This window comes from Papio anubis, chromosome 20, assembly GCF_008728515.1.
Source record: "Papio anubis isolate 15944 chromosome 20, Panubis1.0, whole genome shotgun sequence".
Classification (NCBI taxonomy): domain Eukaryota; kingdom Metazoa; phylum Chordata; class Mammalia; order Primates; family Cercopithecidae; genus Papio; species Papio anubis.
In genome coordinates, this window is record NC_044995.1 from 16,908,684 (window position 1) to 16,928,628 (window position 19,945).

General features: G+C 41.2%; 1 protein-coding gene and 1 pseudogene across 14 annotated transcripts in view; one reads left to right on the plus strand and one right to left on the minus strand.

Annotated features, from left to right (window-relative positions):
* Nucleotides 1–19,945, minus strand: part of LGALS14 (lectin, galactoside-binding, soluble, 14) — a 114,659-nt gene that overhangs the window by 27,229 nt on the left and 67,485 nt on the right. The window lies entirely within an intron of this gene.
* On the plus strand, nucleotides 5,795–5,980 carry LOC108583281 (annotated as a pseudogene).

Below are 19,945 nucleotides of genomic sequence, written 5' to 3' on the forward strand. Positions count from 1 at the left end.
TGCCTCTTTCAGCAATACAGAGTTAAAAACAGGTACTACGAGGGCTCACCTGATTCTTGGTTCTCATGGAGGTGCTTTTTCTATATGGATGTTACCAGATAGAGTGTCCTAAATGTGAATTATCCACGTTCTTGGCATATTGGAAAAATAAATTAAACAAAATCCCACAGAGTGGGCACAGATTTATTGAAGACAATTTACACAGTGGAAGCAGACTCCACTTGAGCAAGCAGCTGCTTAAGAGCCCCATCAACGGCTCACACCTGTAATCTCAGCACTTTGGGAAGCCAAGAAGAGCAGATCATGTGACTCCAGAAGTTTGAGACCAGCCTAGGAAATGTGGTGAAACCCTGTCTACTAAAAATACAAAAATTAGCCAGCCATAATAGCACATGCCTGTAATCCCAGCTACTCAGGAGACTGAGGCATGAGAATTCCTTGAAACCAGTAGGCAGGGGTTGCAATGAGTCCAGATTGCACCACTACACTCAGCCTGGAGTGAAAGAGTGGGACTCCGATTTAAAAAAAACAACAAAACAAAAAAGAGACTTCTTTTTTTTTTTCAGTGTCTGAAACAGTTTTTTTTTTTTTGAGGTAGTCTCGGCGCTGTTGCCGGGCTGGAGTGCGGTAACGGATCTCAGCTAACTGCAAGCTCCGCCTCCCAGGTTTATGCCATTCTCCTGCCTCAGCCTCCCGAGTAACTGGATACAAGCATCCCACTCTTCCACCCACCAGCTAGTTTTTAATATTTTAATAGGCGAGGGTTTCACCCGTGTTCACTCAGAGATGGTCTCGATCTCTGACCTCGTGATCCACCGCCTCACGACTCCCAAAGTGCTGGGATTACAGGCTTGAGCCACCGCGCCCGGCCTTGAAAACAGTTTTTATGGTGTATTTATCCCCGTGTATTTATCTATTTATTTATTTATATTTTTAATTGTTATTATCCTTCAAATTCTGGGATACATGTGCAGAACGTGCAGGTTTGTTACATAGGTACACATGTGCCATGGTGGTTTGCTGCACTCATCAACCCATCATCTACATCAGGTATTTCTCCTAAAGCTATCTCTCCCCTTGTTCCTCAACCCCCAAAAGACCCTAGTGTGTGATGTTCCCCTCCCTATGTCCATGTGTTCCCATTGTTCAACTCCCACTTATGAGAGAGAACATGCAGTGTTAGGTTTTCTGTTCGTGTGTTAGTTTGCTGAGAATGATGGTTTCCAGCTTCATCTACGTCCCTGCAGAGGACATTAACTCATCCTTTTCTATGGCTGCATAATATTCTTCGGTCTATATGTGCCACAGTTTCTTTATCCTGTCTATCATTTATGGGTATTTGGGGTGGTGCCAAGTCTTTGATATTGTGAGCAGTGCTGCAATAAACATACGTGTGCATGTTTCTTTATAGTAGAATGATTTATAATTCTTCAGGTACATACCCAGTAATGGGATTGCTGGGTCAAATGTTATTTCTGGTTCTAGATCCTTGAGGAATTGCCACACTGTCTTCCACAATGATTGAACAAACTTACACTTCCACCAACAGTGTAAAAGCATTCCAATCTCCACATCCTATCCAGCATCTGTTGTTTCCTGACTTTTTAGTGATCACCATTCCAACTGGAGTGAAATAGTATCTCATCGTGATTTTGATTTGCATTTCTTTTATGACCAGTGATGATAAACTTTTCTTCATATGTTTGTGGGCACATAAATATCTTCTTTTAAGAAGTGTCTGTTCATATCCTTCACCCACTTTTTGATGGGGTTGTTTGTTTTTTTGTGTAAATTTGTTTAAGTTTCTTGTAGATTCTTGATATTAGCCCTTTGTCAGATGGACACATTGCAAAAATTTGCTCCCATTGTGTAGGTTGCCTGTTCACTCTGATGATTGTTTCTTTTGCTGTGCTGAAGCTCTTTAGTTTTATTAGATCCCATTTGTCAATGTTGGCTTTTGTTGCCATCGCTTTTGGTGTTTTAGTCATGAAGTCTTTGTCGATGCCTATGTCCTGAGGGTATTGCCTAGGTTTTCTTCCAGGGTTTTTTTTTTTCTTTTAGGCCTTACATTTAGTACTTTAACCCATCTTGAGTTAATTTCTATATAAGGAATAAGTAAGGGGTCTAGTTTCCGTTTTCTGCATATGGCCAGCCAGTTTTCCCATCACCATTTATTAAACAGGTAATCCTTTCTCCATTGCTTGTTTTTGTCAGATTTCTCAAAAATCAGATGGTTGTAGATGTGTGGTGTTATTTCTGAGGTCTCTGTTTTGTTCCATTGGTCTATCCATCTGTTTTGGTACCAGTACCATGCCGTTTTGGCTACTGTAAACTTATAGTATAGTTTAAAGTCAGGTAGTGTGATGCCTCCAGCTTTCTTGTTTTTGCTTAGGATTGTCTTGGCTATACGGGCTTTTTGTTGGTTTCGTATGAAATTTGAAGTAGTTTTTTTTAATTCTGTGAAGAAAGTCAGTTGTAGCTTGATGGGGATAGCACTGAATCTATAAATTACTTTGGGCAGTATGGCCATTTTCATGATACTGGTTATTCCTATCCATGAGCATGGAAAGTTTTTCCATTTGTTTGTATCCTCTGTTATTTCCTTGAGCAGTGGTTTGTAGCTCTCCTTGAAGAGATCTTTCACATTCCTTGTAAGTTGTATTTCCTAGGTACTTTATTCACTTTGTAGCAATTCTGAATGGGAGTTTAGTCATGATTTGGCTCTCTGTTTGTCTATTACTGGTATATAGAAATGCTTGTGATTTTTGCACATTGATTCTGTATCCTGATACTTTGCTGAAGTTGCTTATCAGCTTAAGGAGATTTTGGGCTGAGATAATCGGGTTTTCTAAATATACCATCATGACATCTGCAAACAGAGACAATTTGACTTCCTCTTTTCCTATTTGAATATCCTTTATTTCTTTCTCTTGCCTGATTGCCCTGGCCAGAACTTCCAATACTGTGTTGAATAGAAGTGGTGAGAAAGGGCATTATTTTCTTGTGCCAGTTTCCAAAGGGAACACTTCCAGCTTTTGCTCATTCAGTATGATATTGGCTGTAGGTTTGTCATAAATAGCTCTTATTATTTTGAGGTATGTTCCATCAATACCTAATTTATTGAGAGTTTTTAGCATGAAGGGGTGTTGAATTTTATCGGAGGCGTTTTCTGCATCTATTGAGATAATCATGTGGTTTTTGTCACTGGTTCTGTTTATGTGATGGATTATGCTTAGTGATTTGCATATGTTGAAACAGCCGTGCATCCCAGGGATGAAGCTGACTGATCGTGGCGGATAAGCTTTTTGATGTGTTTCTGGATTCGGTTTGCCAGTATTCTATTGAGGATTTTTGTATCGATGTTCATAAGGGATATTGGCCTGAAAATTTCTTTTTTTGTTGTGTCTCTGCCAGGTTGTGGTATCAGAATGATGCTGGCCTCATAAAATGAGTTAGGGAGGAGTCCCTATTTTTCTGTTGTTTGGAATAGTTTCAGAAGGAATGGTACCGGCTCCTCTTTGCGCCTCTGGAACAACTCAGCTGTGAATCTGCCTGGTCCTGGGCTTTTTTTGGTTGGTAGGCTATTAATTATTGCCTCAATTTCTGTACTTGTCATTGGTCTATCCAGAGATTCGACTTCTTCCTGGTTTAGTTTTGGCAGGGTGTATGTGTTCAGAAATTTATCCATTCCTTCTAGATTTTCTAGTGTACTTGTGTAGAGGTGTTTATAGTATTCTCTGATGGTAGTTTGTATTACTGTGGGATGAGTGACGATATCCCCTTTATCATTTTTTATTGTGTCTATTTGATTCTTCTCTCTTTTCTTCTTTATCAGTCTGGCTAGTAGTCTATCTATTTTGGTAATCTTTTCAAAAAACCAGCTTCTGGATTCATTGATTTTTTGAAGGTTTTTCATGCCTCTATCTTTTTCAGTTTTGCTCTGATCTTAGTTATTTCTTGCCGCCTTCTGGCATGTGAATTTGTTTGCTCTTGCTTCTTTAGTTCTTTTAATTGTGATGTTAGCGTGTCGATTTTAGACCTTTTCCACTTTTTTGTGGGCATTTAGTGCTATAAATTTCCCTCTAAACACTGCTTTAGCTGTGTCCCAGAGATTCTGGTACATTGTGTCTTTGTTCTCATTGATTTCAAAGAATTTATATATCTCTGCGTTAATTTCCTCACTTACCCAGTAGTCATATACTTTTACATTTTAAAATACCCAAACAACTCCCATTGGATTGTTTGCAATAGAAAAGATAAATGCTTGAGTAGACAGATGTCCTACTCTCCATGACATTATTATTTGCATGCCTATATCATATTTTATGTACCCCATGAATGTATACCCCTCCTACATACCCACAAAAATTAAAAACAAATGACAAACAAAAGACCAATATGCACAAGAAAACATACGCCACTTCATGGGTCATTAGGGAAATGGAAGTCAAAACCACTGTGAGATACCACTTCACACTCATTAGGACGGCTGTTAAATTTAAAAAATGAAAACTAACAAGTGTGAGGATATGAATAAATGTGAACCCTTGAACATTGCTGTTTGGAGTGTAAGATGGTGTGGCTGCTGTGGAATATATTATGCAGTTCCTCAAAAACATTACTCATCATAATATACATCTCTTTGGCAACTGGGATCAATTTTTTTTCTATAAAAGGTTTAAATTCACTGACGATAAAACTGAAGAGAAAAGTGAAGTAAGAGGGAGAAGAAAGCAAAGGAGGAAGGGAATTCTAATCCACTCCATCTTTAAATTCTAATACAGTTTTTAAGGATGCTTCCCTTCATCATGAAAAGAGAACTTGAGGAGGAGTCCTGAGTCTTCCATCTCAGGTGAAGAGGATTTCATTATGACTGAAGTCCAATCACCTGTACCTGCACCTGTCCTCACACGGTCTGTAACTAAGGAACACACAAATCAAGTACTAGACTTAAGAACCTCAACTTTCTCCCTGAATCTGCAGGAGAAAGAGTGTCTCTGAAAATTTTGATTCCCATGGACACTCAATGAAAAGAAAAGGGTGCAGCTAGAGCCCAGGTGTGTGAGATGCAGATGGGAACAGCCCTCACCTGGCAGAGCCAAGGAGACCAGTGTGGGATCAGGGGAACACAAGGGCTTTCTCTACCTTCCTCCATAAGTCCTGCTTAGGATCAAGACCGGTGTTCCCCCAGAACCTCTATAGGCAAAGGGAAGGGTTATCTTTCATTGCCAATGATTTCTACAAGAATCCTCACTATTTTTACCATTGTACAAATTAAGAAAATGTACACTTTCTTGGCAGATTATGCACAGTGAAGAGAAGGCTTAATGAGAGGCATGGATGCTGGACTTCACAATCCCTCATCCTCACTCCATCATCCTTATCTGTGCATTTCCCTGGTGACCCCTTCCTCCCCCTGGTACCTCGCTCACTGTCATTTCTGCTGCATCACAGACACAGGCTTGCAGACAGGTGTGGTTGTGACTGAGTCTGTTTCTGACACCTTACCCCTTCTCACCCTGTGGGGAATCCTTGCTGAGAGGGTCTTGGCCTCCTGAGTAGCTGAAGGCAATACACTTACAGGAACGGGCTCAGATTGAAGTCTAGCATCTTATCATCCAATCAGAATCTGGTGTCCATGAGGTGACTACAAATTATCAGGTGCACTTTCTTTCAACATAAGCACTAAAGGAATACATTATCTGCCCCATAAAATTAAACATACAAGACTAAAACAGATACAGGAAAATGCAGTGAACACACTTATTTTAGAGGGGCAAAAGATAATAAGCAGCACCCTGAAAGCAAGATGGGTCACCAACAGCTCTACTGGAGCCACCCACAAAAATTCAGTCAGGGTTCTCACTCTTGTTGCATCTGCTCAAACCAGCATGGCCTTATCTGAAAATATTGCCTCGACATGTGCTGCTTCTGTTTCCATAAGTACTTAAAGGATATAGGTTTCAATAGGTTAGACTAAGTGATCTTCCTTCAATTTATAAGCAAGACATTCACTCAGTGAAAGAAACCATGCTAGCTCTTTGTCCATGAATAAAAATTAAAACAAAGAAACCAACTCTTAAAAAGAAAAAAGAAAAAAAAACAGGCAGCTATCACTGGTCCATAACATTGGTGAAACCAACAAGACCCCCATTTTCATCTTCTCTGAAAATGTTTCTCTGCCACAGTTGGCTCCACCTTCTACTCTCAGTGTCTTAGAGCTCCCACCAAGATGGCACAATGAAAAACCTTTTCCTGCCAAAAGAGTTGTTGTCATCTATTTCATGAAACAAATAGAGAACCATTTAGGAGAAGATAAACAACATATTACCTAAAAGCCAAACAATGCAGATTGAAGAGGGTCTCAACTTTGTCTGCAGGGCCCATCTAAGGCATAATTTTGATCATCCTCATTCTCTCTTCCCATGTTCCTTGCCACAGTTTGTTCAACTCCAACCTTACTCATGGGTATGCCTCCCATTTTGCCCTCCTTTAACCTAATATCCAGATACCTTGACGTGTCAATGAACAGTAAATAACACTTTCATGGTTCTCTTTCTTGTTTCTTTCCTGTATGAACTGAAATTCCCTCCACTCTCACTGGAGAGTCTCAGGTTCTTGTTAGATACCCTCTCCTCCTTATATCATCCCTCTCACAGTTTTGATCACTTCTCTGTTTTGATGATGGATCATAGGCTCCCTCATCAGCATGGAAATCATTTTTGGGGGAATTAGACAATTCTTGCTCTGAGTGGATAAAGACAATCTTGGAACCCATGACTTTCTGATCAGAACATGAGTTTGATTTCATATCTACATGTCCCTGGATGATGCCCATTGTATTTGAATAACCTGCAGTGTCCTACATGCTGTCCCTGCTAGACAAACACACAGTGACTGCCTTTTCTTAACTGATATTCACCAGCTCCGTTCAGTTCACATAGGCCGTGTGTTACACTCATCTTTATACCAGCTTCTACCCTGTGCTCATGGTGGCCAAGAGAGATGTCTCAGATGAAAAGGAAAGACATAGAGTCCAGGAACCAATGTTCAACAAACGATTTCTGATTTGCCTTTGGGGACCTACTCAACATCTTTTTCATACACATAAACCCAAATTCATGGTCTTCTCCCAGGAAATACAACAGTGCTCAGAACACAGTATTTCTGGACTCTAAAGCCTTGCCTTCTGAAAGGTCTGTAGGGCTTTTCAGTTTTTGCTGAAAGCCCCCAAAGAATAAATCTACTCTGATAATGTTGTCCTTGATGCCCAAGTCCCCTAAAGCTGGTGCCTCTGTGGTGCTGTCCGTGGTACTGAGCACTGGCGCTTCTGGGCCTGTATTTGCAAGTGAGGGGCCAAAAAGAAAGAATTAAGAGAGAAATTTTTTGTTTTGTTTTGTTTTGTTTTGTTTTGTGTTTGATAAATCACAGCTCAAAATATGTATGATGAATGGAGCAGGAATTAAATTTGGATTTTAAGAACCCAATGTCTGCAGGGCCCTCTCTCACCCCTCCTATTCAACATAGTTTGGAAGTCCTGGCCAGAGCAATCAGGCAAGAGAAAGAAAGAAAAGAAAAGAAAAGAGAAGGGGAACATCACACACCGGGGCCTATCATGGGGAGCGGGAAGAGGGGAGGGATTGCATTGGGAGTTATACCTGATGTAAATGACGAGTTGATGGGTGCTGACGAGTTGATGGGTGCAGCACAGCAACATGGCACAAGTATACATATGTAACAAACCTGCACGTTATGCACATGTACCCTAGAACTTAAAGTATAATAATAATAATAAATAAATAAATAAGAAAAGAAAAGAAAGAGCAAGAGAGAGCAAGAGAGAAAAAGAAAGAGCATCCAAACAGAAAGAGAGGTCAGACCATCCCTGTTTGCAGACATGATTCCATATCTAGAAAACCTCATAGTCTCCACCCAAATGATCCTTAAGCTGGTAAACAACTTTAACAAAGTTTCAGGATACAAAATCAATGTGCAAAAATCACTAGAACTCCTATATGCCAATAACACCTAAGCATATGGCCAAATCAGAAATGCAATTCCATTCACAAGTGCCATAAAAAGAATAAAATACCTAGGAATACAGCTAACTGGTGGGTGAAAGATCGTTACAAAGAGAATTACAAAACACTGCCTAAAAAAACATAGATGACGCAAACAAATGGAAAAACATTCCATGCTCATGAATAGCAATAATCATTATCATTAAAACAGCCATACTGCCCAAAGAAATATACATATTCAGTGCTATTCCTGTTGAACTACAAATGACATTTCTCACAGAATTAGAAAAGATAAAACTATTTTAAAATGCACATGGAACCAAGAATGAGTTGATTAGCAAAGACATTCTAAACAAAGAGAACAAAGCTAGAAGCATCACTTTACCCAACTTAAAAGTATACTACAGGGCCACAGTAACCGAACAGTATGGTACTGGTACAAAAACAGACACAGAGACAAGTGGGACAGAATAGAGAGCCCAGAAATAAGGTCACACACCTACAACCATGGATCTTTAACAAAGCTGACCAAACAAGCAATGGAAAATGTACTTTCTATTCAAGAAATGGTTTTGGGATAACTGGGTAGCCATATACAGATGATTGAAACTGAATCCCTTCCTTGCATTATGTAGAAAAATCAATTCAAGAGGGGTTTGAAGACTTAAATGTAAAATCCAAAACTATAAAAACCCTGGAAGACTACCTAGGCCATATCATTCTGAATGTAGGAATGGGGGAAAGTTTCATAACAAAGATGCCAAAAGCAATCACAAGAAAAGCAAAAATTGACAAATGGATCCATTTAAACTAAAGAGCTTCTGCACCGCAACGGAAACTATCAACAGAGTCAACAGACAAGCTACAGAATGGGAGAAAATATTTGCAAATTATGTATCTGAAAAAGGTCTTATATCTAGCATCTATAAGGAATTTTAATAACTTTACAAGAACAGAACAAATAACCCCATAAAAAAGTGGGCAAAGAGGCCAGGCATGGTGGCACACGCCTGTAATTCCAGCACTTTATGAGGTGGAGGAGAGCGGATGATGAGGTCAGGAGATTGAGACTGTTCTGGCTAACACGGTGAAACCTTTCTCTAATAAAAATACAAAAAATTAACCAGGTGTGGTGGCACACACCTGTAGTCCCAGCTATTCGAGAGGCTGAGGAAGGAGAATCGCTTGAACCCGAAGGCAGATGTTGCAGTGAGCTGAGATCACGCCACTGCACTCCAGCCTCGGCGATAGAGCAAGACTCCATCTCAAAATAAAAGTGGGCAAAGGGCTGAATGTGGTGGCTTATGCCTGTAATTTCTGCACTTTAAGTGGCTGGGGGCAGCTGCATCACTTCAGCCCAGGAAAGACCAGCCTTGACAATATGGTGAAACCCTATCTCTCCAAAATTAGAAAAATTAGCCGAGTGTTATCGCGGGCACCTGTAATCCCAGCTATTCAGGAGGCTGAGCTGGGAGGATCGCCTGAGTCCAGGCAGAAATTGCAGTGAGCCGAGATTGCACCGCTGCACTTCAGCCTGGGTGTCAGAGTGAGACCCTGTCTCAAAGAAAAGTAGACAAAGGACAGGAACAGGCACTTCTCAAAATAAGACATACATGTGGCCAAAAAGCATATGAAAAGAAGCTCAACATCCCTGAATGTTAGAAAAATGCAAATTAAAACCACAATGAGATACCATCTCTCACCAATCAGAATGGCTAGTATTCAAAAGTTAAAAAATAACAGATGCTAGCAAGCTTGTAAAGAAAAGGGAACATTTACACATTGCTGGTGGCATTAGTTTAATCATGGTGGAAAGCAATGTGATGATTCTTCAAATAGCTAAAATAGAACTACCATTTAACCCATGTATCCCATCACTGGGTATATACCCAGAAGAATATAAACCATCCTACCACAAAAACACGTGTACGTGAATGTTTATTACAACAGTATGCCCAATAGCAAAAACATGGAATCAACCTCAATGCCCATGAAGAACAGACTGGATAGAGAAAATTTTGTACACATACACCATAGTATTCTATGCAGCCTCAAAAAAGAATGAGATTATGTCTTTTGCAGAAACATGGATGGAGCTGTAGGCCATTTTCCTTAGCAAACAAATGTGGAAACAGAAAATGAAATGTTGCATGTTCTCACTTAGAAGTGTGAGCTAAACAATGAGGCTCATGGACACCAAGAGGGAAAAAACACACACTGGGGCCTACTTGACAGTGGAGGGTGAAAGAGGGGACAGGAGCTGAGAAAATGACTATTGGGTACTAGGCTTAGTAACTGGATTATGAAATGATCTGTACCACAAACTTGCATGACACGAGTTTTCCTGCACATGTACCCCTGAACCTAAAATAAAAGTTTTTTTAAAAAAGAAAAAAACTCAACTTTCTTCCGGAATCTGCAGGACAAACAGTATCTCTGAAACTTTGATTCATGTGGACACCAAGGGAAAGGAGAGGATATAGCTAGAGCCCAGACAGATGAGAACAGCCCTCATCTGGTAGAGCCAATGGGCCTAAGGTGGGGCAGGTTCATGCAAGGACTTTCTCTACGTCTCTCCCAGATCATCCTGAGGATCAAGAACAGTGCTGTCCCAGAATGTTTAAAGGCAGAAAGAATGATTACCCTCTAGAGCCAATGACTTTACCAAGAATCTTCACCTTAAAATTTTTTTTATTTTTGTACAAGTTGGTAAAATGTATACCTTCCAGGTAGATTCTCCCTAGTGTAGAAAAGGTTTGAGGGGCAGAAAGGCTGTGCTTTAAAATCATTATTCCTTACTCCATCATCCTTATCTATGCATTTCCCTAGTAACCCAATCCACAGCCTGGTACCTCTCCCAGCATAATTTCGATGCATTGCAGCCACAGGCCGGCAAACAGCTATGGTTTTAACTGAGTTTCATCCTGACATCTGAGCCTTTCTCACCCTGCAAGAGAAGCTTGCTGAGAGGAAATTGGAATCAGGAATGAAAGCAGAGGGCATGGTTGACAGGGACCATTTAAATTCTGCAACTCAAAGATTCACACAGAAGCCCAGACACAATTCTGAAGAGTTGCCCAGAAGAAGGAAAAATGTCAGAGCTACAGGTGAGTTGAAAAGGCACAGTTTTCAATTATCTCAAGTTACATAAACCAAGAAAGAAATGGGAGATTTGATTAGATAAAAATATAGGCCGGGCGTGGTGGCTCAAGCCTGTAATCCCAGCACTTTGGGAGGCCGAGGCGGGTGGATCACGAGGTCAGGAGATCGAGACCATCTTCCGATCTCGTGTCTGTCATCGTATCTACTAAAAAATACAAAAAACTAGCCGGGCGTGGTGGCGGGCGCCTGTAGTCCCAGCTGCTCGGGAGGCTGAGGCAGGAGAATGGCGTGAACCCGGGAGGCGGAGCTTGCAGTGAGCCGAGATCCGGCCACTGCACTCCAGCCTGGGCGACAGAGTGAGACTCCATCTCAAAAAAAAAAAAAAAAAAAAAAATGAGCATTTCTATTGTGAATTCTCTACTGAGAGTTGTGTCTTTGTGGACTAGAGACCCTGAGACTACGGAATCTGAGATGCTTGCGGAGTGTAGGGTGTAGACCCTGAACCAGTGTAACCCTCTGTGAGAGTGTGATGGTGTCTGGTAAGAGTGAACTCTGCTGAGATGATGTGACTTTAGTTGGGAGGTGGATGGCCCACCAGAGTGAGTGGGTGTGTGAGTGAGTGTTAAGGGTGTGCATGCTTTGTCTTCATGACTGTGAAGTGAGTGTGTGTGAGCACAGCCCAAGTGCTTGAGCATCTTTATATGCATGGTGAGCAGGTGTATGTGACTGTGGGTGTGTGTGCTGGGATGTGACTGGGTGTTGAACTGGGAGCATGCATGTAGCCTTGCACCATTGGCTCTACCAGGTGAGGGCTGCTCTCATCTGTCTATCACACATCTGGGATCCAGCTATACCCTCTCCTTTCTCTTGGTGTCCATGTCAATCAAAGTTTCAGAGATACTGTTGTCCTGCAGATTCCAGAAGAAAGCATGCATGCATGTGCATATGAAGGTTCCTCCCCACAGAGCAGCTCCTCTGATGCAGCAGCTGCGCATCCTCCCATGTGTGTCAATGTGGATCCTGGGTGGCAGAACTGGTGGGGATTTGGCAATTGGGAGTTACTGAGAATTCATGTTCAATCATTCTTGAGAGCAGAATGAACGATCTGTAGGTGTCTCTTCCCAGTAAGTGTGGGGAAGAGGAATGCAGACTATGGGGGTAATGTTTCCTCGGTGGGGTCTGCACAGAGTGACCACCAGCTTCTGCCTCCCAGCCTCAAGTCTCTTCCTGTCCCTCATCACAGTCTGTCCTTCCCATTGTAGGACAGGAGGATGGGCAGATCCTGGCTTGCTATCAAGGAACATTGCAGGCCCTGGTTTCAAGGACTGGATCACCCAAACAAGGAAGGAACAGGTATAGCCTCAGTTAAGACACAGCTTACCGTGCATAGTAATAAGAAAAATGGCTGGGTCCACTGGCTCATGCCTGTAATCTCACCACTTTGGGAAGCCAAGATGGGAGGATAACTTGAGGCCAAAAGTTTGAGACAAGCCTGAGCATTATAGTGAGACCCTGTCAAAAACTTTAAATATCAGATGGGCACAGTGTTGGGCACTATCATCCCAGCTACTTAGGAGGCAGAGTGGGGAGGATCCCGCAGCCCAGGAGTTCAAGGCTTGAGTGAGCTATGATTGCACCATTGTACGTCCACCTGGATGACAGACCAAGACCCAGTCTCAAAAAAACGCAAAAATCAGCTACTGGTAGTCATTGTAGAAATCAATCATTGCCTCCAGTTATGTCCCTGGCCCAAACTGTCCATGTGTGCAACTATTGGGGCTGTGCTGTCAGCAATGTGTGCCCCTTCTAGGAAGGACGTTCATTGTCCGTGACGATTGTGATGCATGTCATCCACACACAGGTGTTTCCTGTTCTTTTATCATTTCCCTCTGTCTTTCAACAACTGTTGTTTCTCACTGGATTGAATTTCTAAATTCTTACATCCTCACATCTTGTTTGCACAGTTTCAGAGTGAAAATGAATGCAGTTTAGAATTCCATGGAGACTCTCCCTTTCTTTTAGGTCACCCCAACAGGCTCTACACATGGCAGGGATTAAGGTAAAAGTTTTACATATATTAACTCATCTATTACTGAGAACACCCTACAAAATAAACATTGCTGATAATTCTTCTTGTCCTAGGAAAACTGAGGCAGGGAGAGTTCAAGTAATAAATCTAAAATGGCACTGCTAGTAAGAGGCAAAATGAAGACTGGAATTCAGGCATCCTGTCTCCTGAACCCTTGCCCTTACCTATGGGTTCTCCATTTCTTCAGGAATACAGGGCCCTGACTGTGGTAGGATGAAGGTAGGGAAGCTTCAGAGTCTGTCCTTGGATCTCTCAGATATATCTGTTACAGGAGGTGCCACTTTCACAGCTGTGTCCTTAACCATTGGTTCTTATATCACAATTAGAGGGACACCAGTCCTCCCTTTCATGTGAATTCTCCATGGTCCAAGAGTGGGGTGGAGAAGAAGGGAGAATATTTGCTCAAGGGGTGACCTCATGTGTGAGTGATATGGAAACGTCTAGTTGACAAGATGGAGGCAAGATGCACACGGAGGTCCTGGAGACCCTCCAGCTCCAGGCAAGAAACCTACAGTGGCTGCACTGTGGGCTAGTCATGGGGCCTTATGTAGGAGGTCACTCAGGTGTTGGGGCTGTGGCTCTTTGTCAAGGGCATAGAATTTTCAGGGAGTAGACAACTCTTTTTTTTTATATATATATACTTTAAGTTCTAGGGTACATGTGCATAACGTGCAGCTTTGTTACATATGTATACTTGTGCCATGTTGGTGTGCTGCACCCATCAACTCGTCAGCACCCATCAACTCGTCATTTACATCAGGTACAACTCACAATGCAATCCCTCCCCCCTCCCCCCTCCCCATGATAGGCCCCAGTGTGTGATGTTCCCCTTCCTGAGTCCAAGTGATCTCATTGTTCAGTTCCCACCTATGAGTGAGAACATGCGGTGTTTGGTTTTCTGTTCTTGCGATAGTTTGCTGAGAATGATGGCTTCCAGCTGCATCCATGTCCCTACAAAGGACACAAACTCATCCTTTTTTATGGCTGCAGAGTATTCCATGGTGTATATGTGCCACATTTTCTTAATCCAGTCCGTCACTGATGGACATTTGGGCTGATTCCACGTCTTTGCTATTGTGAATAGTGCTGCAATAAACATACGTGTGCATGTGTCTTTATAGCAGCATGATTTATAATCCTTTGGGTATATACCCCGTAATGGGATGGCTGGGTCATATGGTACTTCTAGTTCTAGAACCTTGAGGAATCGCCATACTGTTTTCCATAATGCTTGAACTAGTTTACAATCCCACCAACAGTGTAAAAGTGTTCCTATTTCTCCACATCCTCTCCAGCACCTGTTGTTTCCTGACTTTTTAATGATTGCCATTCTAACTAGTGTGAGATGGTATCTCATTGTGGTTTTGATTTGCATTTCTCTGATGGCCAGTGATGATGAGCATTTTTTCATGTGTCTGTTGGCTGTATGAATGTCTTCTTTTGAGAAATGTCTGTTCATATCCTTTGCCCACTTTTTGATGGATTTGTTTGTTTTTTTCTTGTAAATTTGAGTTCTTTGTAGGTTCTGGATATTAGCCCTTTGTCAGATGAGTAGATTGCAAAAATTTTCTCCCATTCTGTAGGTTGCCTGTTCATTCTGATGGTAGTTTCTTTTGCTGTGCAGAAGCTCTTTAGTTTAATTAGATCCCATTTGTCAATTTTGGCTTTTGTTGCCATTGCTTTTGGTGTTTTAGACATGAAGTCCTTGCCCATGACTATGTCCTGAATGGTACTACCTAGGTTTTCTTCTAGGGTTTTTATGGTATTAGGTCTAACGTTTAAGTCTCTAATCCATCTTGAATTAATTTTCATATAAGGAGTAAGGAAAGGATCCCATTTCAGCTTTCTACTTATGGCTAGCCAATTTTCCCAGCACCATTTATTAAATAGGGAATCCTTTCCCCATTTCTTGTTTTTCTCAGGTTTGTCAAAGATCAGATGGCTGTAGATGTGTGGTATTATTTCTGAGGACTCTGTTCTGTTCCATTGGTCTATATCTCTGTTTTGGTACCGGTACCATGCTGTTTTGGTTACTGTAGCCTTGTAGTATAGTTTGAAGTCAGGTAGCATGATGCCTCTACCTTTGTTCTTTTGACTTAGGATTGTCTTGGCAATGCGGGCTCTATTTTGGTTCCATATGAACTTTAAAGCAGTTTTTTCCAATTCTGTGAAGAAAGTCATTGGTAGCTTGATGGGGATGGCATTGAATCTATAAATTACCTTGGGCAGTATGGACATTTTCACGATATTGATTCTTCCTATCCGTGAGCATGGTATGTTCTTCCATTTGTTTGTGTCCTCTTTTATTTCACTGAGCAGTGGTTTGTAGTTCTCCTTGAAGAGGTCCTTTACATCCCTTGTAAGTTGGATTCCTAGGTATTTTATTCTCTTTGAAGCAATTGTGAATGGAAGTTCATTCATGATTTGGCTCTCTGTTTGTCTGTTACTGGTGTATAAGAATGATTGTGATTTTTGCACATTAATTTTGTATCCTGAGAGTTTGCTGAAGTTTCTTATCAGCTTAAGGAGATTTTGGGCTGAGATGATGGGGTTTTCTAAACATACAATCATGTCATCTGCAAACAGGGACAATTTGACTTCTTCTTTTCCTAACTGAATACCCTTGATTTCTTTCTCTTGCCTGATTGCCCTAGCCAGAACTTCCAACACTATGTTGAATAGGAGTGGTGAGAGAGGGCATCCCTGTCTTGTGCCAGTTTTCAAAGGGAATGCTTCCAGTTTTTGCCCATTCAGTATGATATTGGCTGTGGGTTTGTCATAAATAGCTCTTATGATTTTGAGATACGTTCCATCAATACCGAATTTATTGAGCATTTTTAGCATGAAGGGCTGTTGAATTTTGTCAAAGGCCTTTTCTGCATCTATTGAGATAATCATGTGGTTCTTGTCTTTGGTTCTGTTTATATGCTGGATTACGTTTATTGATTTGTGTATGTTGAACCAGCCTTGCATCCCAGGGATGAAGCCCACTTGATCATGGTGGATAAGCTTTTTGATGTGCTGCTGGATCCGGTTTGCCAGTATTTTATTGAGGATTTTTGCATCAATGTTCATCAGGGATATTGCTCTAAAATTCTCTTTTTTTGTTATGTCTCTGCCAGGCTTTGGTATCAGGATGATGTTGGCCTCATAAAATGAGTTAGGGAGGATTCCCTCTTTTTCTATTGATTGGAATAGTTTCAGAAGGAATGGTACCAGCTTCTCCTTGTACCTCTGGTAGAATTCAGCTGTGAATCCGTCTGGTCCTGGACTTTTTTTGGTTGGTAGGCTATTAATTATTGCCTCAATTTCAGAGCCTGCTATTGGTCTATTCAGGGATTCAGCTTCTTCCTGGTTTAGTCTTGGGACAGTGTAAGTGTCCAGAAAATTATCCATTTCTTCTAGATTTTCTAGTTTATTTGCGTAGAGGTGTTTATAGTATTCTCTGATGGTAGTTTGTATTTCTGTGGGGTCGGTGGTGATATCCCCTTTATCATTTCAGCTCACATGGGTCATCTGTTACACTCATTTTTATCTCAGATAATACCTTTTGCTCATGGTGGGCAGGACGAAATCTCAGATACAAAGAGATGACATAGAGTTCAGGGACCAATGTTCGACAAAAAATTTTTGAATTGCCCCTGGAGACCTACTCAACATCATTTTCATACTCCTCAACCAAAATTCCTGATCTTCTCCCAGTAAATACGGCATTGCTCAAAACACAGAAAGTCATTATTGGACTCTAAAGCCTTCATTCTCAAAGGTATTTAGGCTTTTTAGTTTTTGTTGAAGCCTCCCACAGAATACATCTACTCGGTGATAATATTGTCCTTGGTGCCCAAGTCCCTCAAAGCTGTGGCCCCTGTGGCGCTGTCCGTGGTGCTGAACATTGGTGCATTAGGCCCTGTATTTGCAAGTGAGGGGCCAATATGACAGAGTAAGAGAGGAATTTAGTTTGGTTTTCTTTTGTATTTGATAGACAATAGACAAAATCTCCATGATGAATAAGGCATAAATTAAACTAGGATTTTCTTTTTCTTTTTTTTTTTTTTTTTTGAGACGGAGTCTCACTCTGTTGCCCAGGCTGGAGTGCAGTGGCCAGATCTCAGCTCACTGCAAGCTCTGCCTCCCGGGTTTATGCCATTCTCCTGTCTCAGCCTCCTGAGTAGCTGGGACTACAGGCGCCCACGACCTCGCCCGGCTAGTTTTTTGTATTTTTTAGTAGAGACGGAGTTTCACTGTGTTAGCCAGGATGGTCTCGATCTCCTGACCTCATGATCCACCCGTCTCGGCCTCTCAAAGTGCTGGGATTACAGGCTTGAGCCACCACACCCGACCAAACTAGGATTTTCAAACCACAATTTCTTCAGTGCCCTCTCTCCTCACTTCTGTTTAACATAATATTGGAAGGCCTGACCAGAGCAATCACGCAAGAGAGAGGAAGAAAGGGTGTCTAAATACAAAGAAAGGTCAAACCATCCTTGTTTGCAGATGTCATGATTGTATATCTAGAAAACTCCATAGTCTTTACCCAAAAGATCCTTAAGCTGATAAATAACTTTAGCAAAGTTTCAGGATACAAAATCAATATGCAAAAATCACTAGAACTCCTATATGCTAACAACAGTTACAGGTAGGGACAAATCAGGAATGCAATTCCATTCAAATTTGCCTTAAAAAATACCTAAAAATACAGCTAATCAGGGAGGTAAAAGATCGTTTACAATGAGAATTACAAAACACTGCTCAAGGAAACCAGAGATGACAGAAAGATAGAAAAACATTCCATGTTTATGGATAAGAAAAATCAATATCATTAAAACAGCCATAGTGCCCAAAGAAATATACAGATGCAACGCTATTTGTATCAAACTATGAATGACATTCTTCACAGAATTAGAGGAAATACCATTTTAAAATTCACACGGAATCAAAAAAAAAAAAAAGCCAAATAACCGAGGCAATTCTAAGCAAAAAGAACAAAACTGGAGGCATCAAATTACCCAACTTCAAAATGTACTACAAGGCTACAGTAACCAAAACAGCATGGTATTGGTATGAAAACAGACACACAGACCAATGGAACAGATTGGAGAGCCCGAAAGAAGGCTACACACTTACAACCATCTGATCTTTGACAAAGCTGACCAAACAAGCAATGGAAAAAGGACTCCCTATCCAAGAAATGGTGCTGGGAGAACTGGCTAGCCATATACAGAAGACTGAAACTGGACCACTTCTTTACACCATATGCAAAAGATGGATTAAAGACTTAAATGTAAAACCCAAAACTATAAAGATCCTGGAAGACAACCTAGACAATACCATGCAGGACATAGGCATGAGCAAAGATTTCATGATGAAGATGTCAAAGGCAGTTAGGAGAAAAGCAAAAATCAACAAACAGAATCTAATTAAACTAAAGAGCTTCGCACAGTGAAGGAAACTATCAAGAGAGTAAACAGACAGCCTAAAGAATGGGAGAAAATATTTTCGAACTATGTATCTGAAGAAGGTCTAATATCTGAGCATCTATAAGAAATGTCAACAACTTTACAAGAAGGAAACAAACAAACCCATAAAAAAGTGGGTAAAGAGCTCAACACAGTGGCTCATGCCTGTAATCCCAGAACTTCAGGCAACCAAGGCTGGTGGATCACTTGAGTCCAGGAATTTGAGAACAGGCTGGGTAACATGGCAAAAACCTATCTCTACCAAAAATAGAAAAAAATTAGCCTAGCATGGTGACATGCACCTGTAGTCCCAGCTACTCAGGAGACTGAGCTGAGAAAAATCACCTAAGCCTAGGAGCCAGAGGTTACAGTGAGCCAAGATGGTGCCACATCACTCCAACCTGAGCGTCAGAGTGAGACCTGTTTTAAAACAAAAAAGGTGAGCAAAGGACAAGAGACACTTTTCAAAAGTAAACATACAGGTGGCCAACAAGCATATAAAAAAGGTCAATATCACTGAACATTAGAGAAATGCAAATCAAAACCACAATGAGATACCATCTCACACCAGTCAGAATGGCTGTTATTAAAAAGTCAAAAAAGAACAGATGCTGGCAAGGTTGTGGAGAAAAGGGAGAACTCAAACATTGTTGGTGGCAGTGTAAATTAGTTAACCCATTGTGGAAAGCAGTGTGGTGATTCCTCAAAGAGCTAACAACAGAACTACCGTTCAACCCAGCAATCCCATCACTGAGTATATACCCAGAAGAATAGAAATCATTCTGCCATAAAGACATAGGCACATGAATGTTCATTGCAACACTATGAACAAGAGCAAAGACACGGAATGAACACAAATGCCAATCAACAACAGATTGGATACAGAAAACGTGGTACATGTACACAATGGAATACTATGCGGTCCTAAAAAAGAATATTATGTCTTTTGCAGAAACATGGATGGAGCTGGAGGCCATTATTGTTAGCAAACTAATGCAGGAACAGGAAACCAAATGCTGCATGTTCTCACTTATCAGTGTGAACTAAATGATGAGACTCATGGACACCAAGAGGGAAATAACACATACTGGGGCCTACTTGAGAGTGGAGGGTGAAAGGCAGGAGAGGGACAAAAAAAATAACTCTTGAGTACTACGCTTAGTACCCAGGTGAAGAAATCATATGTACCACAAACCCCATGACACGAGTGTACCTGTATATGTACCCCTGAACCTAAAATAAAAGGAAAGAAAAATCAAACAAAAGCCACAATCTCA